This window comes from Physella acuta, unplaced genomic scaffold (assembly GCF_028476545.2).
Source record: "Physella acuta isolate Inbredline_101_S28 unplaced genomic scaffold, ASM2847654v3 ptg000773l, whole genome shotgun sequence".
Taxonomy (NCBI): domain Eukaryota; kingdom Metazoa; phylum Mollusca; class Gastropoda; family Physidae; genus Physella; species Physella acuta.
The window spans coordinates 308,505-312,300 of record NW_026732291.1 but is presented as its reverse complement, the minus strand read 5'-3'; the positions used below and the strand labels follow the sequence as shown (position 1 = coordinate 312,300).

Below are 3,796 nucleotides of genomic sequence, written 5' to 3'. Positions count from 1 at the left end.
TGTAAATTTTTAAAGTACTAATAATATTGCGCACTATTATACGCGTTTTTATTCGGCGTTCGCTTGGTGCGCAATGGTTTTTTTTATGAGATTCTATTCTATTTTTAAAAGTTTAAATATTTAAAATGGATTAAAAATCATAACTATATCCCCAGTTACCATCCCCTGTTGTTTTATATAAGAATATTCGAGAAAGTTTAGGGGAGATCACTACCGGTTTATTTATGTAAATTTTAACACTTCTGAGTATTGATGTGTAATTGATGGTTCCCAAACATCTTTAAGTTTTTAAAATGTAACTTATTTTATCGCTAGCAATATTTTTTTAAAGATTTTTTTTCAATTTAGTATGATTACATATACTTTTCAGGACTATTACAAGTATGTAAAGCATTTACAGCCAGCAACTTAAGGAAGGTTTTTAAATGTTTTAAGCTTTTAAATGTGGAAGCTTGAACATTTTTCTGTAAGGCAGATTGTGCTATGTACTGGTGTTGTTTTCATTTTTCATAAGATCATTTATCTAAGATTACAATGACAAGTTCACAATAGACTTTTGAAAGTTGTTTTGTACTGATTTTATGGGGTTTTTTTCGTTTCTAGGCTTGGGAAACATAAGTCTTTTAGTTTAATAAATTGTGACCCACATTATAGATCATTTTGTGAATAAGACAACAAAAACCAATAATTAAATCAAAAATCTTTTGATCGTAAAATTTTATTTTCAAACATTAAAATCTAAATTTGAGGCCACATATAAATGATATATGGTTAGAATGATTTAAATTTGATATCACTTATCAAAGCTATGTGATCAGAAGGAAACACATCACTAGGCAGGGCGACGTTTTGAGTGACATCATCATGGCTTGGCATGGGGACTACTTGCGTGACCTGGAGCTTGTCAGAGTCTATAAAAATATAGTCCAGAGTTGCCTGGAAGCCTTGTGTGAAGTTTGTGTAGGCTGGCGTACCACAAGCACTCACTATATTCATTGGGTGCTGCAGTTCTAGGGTAGACAACTTTTCTTCCTTGCCAGCTAGATGACAAAGGGAGACAATTGGGAGTTATGTAGCTTTATGTTGATCATAATTTGTAAAGCTATTTATTTTTAAAAGAGTGAAATAAAAGTACTTCATGAATTAGTATAAAAAACAAACACAGTTAGAGGTAAAATAATTGGAATATTAAAATTCAGTGTAAAATATAAAAGTCATTTTAAACTGATTTTAAACCATAATAAACCGGGAGTGATCTCCCCTAAACTTTCTCGAATATTCTAATATAACACTACGTGGGATCTAAACTCGGAATATAGACATGATTTTTGTTTACTTTAAAGTTTTAAAAATAGAATAAAATCTAGTAGAAAAAAAAAGTGCGCACCAAGCGAGCACCAAAACCAAATGTGCGTAATAGTGCGCAATATTATTAGTACTTTATAAATTTACATGCGTTTTTTTGAGAAATCGGAAATAGCGTAAATTAGTACTTCCGGTCAACGGAAATTACTCAAAATTTGATAGAAGGTAGAGAATTAGATCTATTACTTACATGTGAAATTTCATTTATCTATCTTAATTAGTATAGGCTTTTGAAAAATTAATAGTCGAAAAAGTACCACTTCCGGTTATCGGAAATCGCTCAAAAGTTGATACGGATCTACGATTTTGATATAATACTTATATATGAAATTTCATCAACCTAGCTGTAACGGTACTCAAGTAATCGTGTTTACACACATACAGACACACACACACACAGACATACGGACAAGATTGCAAAATTATGTTTTTCCGTATCAGTGAGGTGTAAAACGTCGAGATTTGTAAAAATCTTGATTTTTTTTTTTGCACGATTACAAGACTTTCTCTATACTTCGTATAATCGAGAAAGTAAAAATGGGTGAGCGATGATATTTCTGGCTTCCATGTTTATCTAAACTTTAGATTTCCTTCCTTGTCTGATACCAAAATTATGAACAAGTCTGTTAAAATTATCTATAAATCTGCTTACACCTGTGGAAGGTCTACTGTCTCACTTGTCATTCACTCCCTTACCTGAACTCCAGTCCGCATGATCAGCTGGAATAAACTGTGACGTCATTAACTGAAAGACACCCAAGTGAGGTGCGCTGTTGAAGTCTCCACAAAACACCAGAGAAATATCTTTATTCTGTCTGTACAACAAAGAAAAAAACACTTGAATTTATTAGTGGACATTGTAACATGTTTTAAAATGTATCATCTAACAATAAATGAAACATGTTAATGACCTCTGCCAATGACCTACTATATGCTACAAACTACATGTGGCTCGTATTAACTTGAGACCTATCAGTGGAATACAGCCTAATAATGACCTACAATAACCTGTGACTGAACTTATGAGTCATAAGTCATAATATGACATAACTATGAACTAACAATGACCAGCTATCTATGACCTACCAAAGACCTACCTCTTGTGTATAAGCATTGTAAATACTCTGTAGATGTCGGAGTGCAGCTGCCACATGGATCAGGCGGATGTTGCAGGCAGTTGGGTGAAAGTACAGGTGAGTGTTGGCAAGGCTAACAAATTTACCTGACTTTTCAACACTTTCAACCACAGTTACCTGAAATCAAATCATTTTATAATTATTATTTTTTTATATGTAACAAAAAAATTAGAGGAAATTCTAATTAGCTGCAAAGTTCATAAGCTTACACAGTATGGTGAGATGTGATTAATTTGTGTTAATCAACGGTAAATTTGTCAAATTATGGGGAATACAGCTGGAAAGAAAACAAAACTTGAGTTTACAAGTGAAGGTAAACAATATTTTATTAGAAATTTTGTGTAGTTTGTTTACAGTTTGTGTGGTTTATATGGGTAGTTTGTGTAGTAATTATGTGCAGTTGATGCAGTATCGTGTGGAGTATATAGTGATAATTTCTATATTTTATGTAGTCATTTATGTAGTTTAAGAAATGAATTCGTCTAGTTTATGTCGGTGGTGTGTGTAATTTATGGAAGTAGTTTGTACAGTTGATGTTGTTAATTTAAGCCTTTTTAAGTTATGGATCTGTCAGTATATATTCCTAAAAACATGAAATAGTGATAGAGTTATGAAGAATTTACTTCGCATAAAATAAAAATAAAGGAATATTTTTAAAATAGCGTTTGTAAACATGTGAGGCTTGTGATATAGGGCAATAAAAAAATTTGATTTTTTTTTTTTAAATTTAAAGTTAATATGTTTTTGAAGGATGAATTTTTAAAAATCTGAATTAACCTGTTTTTGAAGAATTTCAATGTCAAGAGAGAACGAGCAAGATGGAAGAAGCAAACGTTAAAGAAAATATTACACCAGGTAACTAATTGTGTGATACATTTATCAGTTTTTTTTCCTCACTTGCATATTTTATAACCATCACATTAGTTATTTTCCTTAATTCGAATATCTGATAATCTTTTGAAGAAACCATTAAAATGGGATTGTAATTTTCTATTCTAATACTTTTATAAGTGTAAATGGCAAATAATTCAGTACGAAGCAGTATATTTCGTTTAATTTGGTGTTACTTTAAACAGTTGAAGTAATCCAAAATCTATAAAGAGATGGCATTTTTCAGCGCCAATTTAAAAAAACAAAAAAAAATCTTATAACAGCATTGTTGAAAGCTGTTTGTTCTTACCATGCAATAAATGTGTGAGAACAGCCAAACAATATTAGTATATTTGATTAAAATCTAAGTGAAAATCCACTATAAACTCGTAATGTCTCAAACTTGTTCGTAACAGGAGTCTAAT

The 3,796-nt window shown here is 31.1% G+C and overlaps 1 long non-coding RNA gene across 1 annotated transcript; it reads right to left on the bottom strand.

The window, feature by feature from the left end:
• Positions 1-886: 886 nt before the first annotated feature.
• Positions 887-2,544, bottom strand: LOC131950581 (uncharacterized). Its single transcript, XR_009388322.1, has 3 exons — positions 2,463-2,544; positions 2,062-2,176; positions 887-1,040 (listed from the first exon to the last, which is right to left on the bottom strand). It is a non-coding gene; the product is annotated as an uncharacterized LOC131950581 (long non-coding RNA).
• Between the last annotated feature and the right edge of the window lie 1,252 nt (positions 2,545-3,796).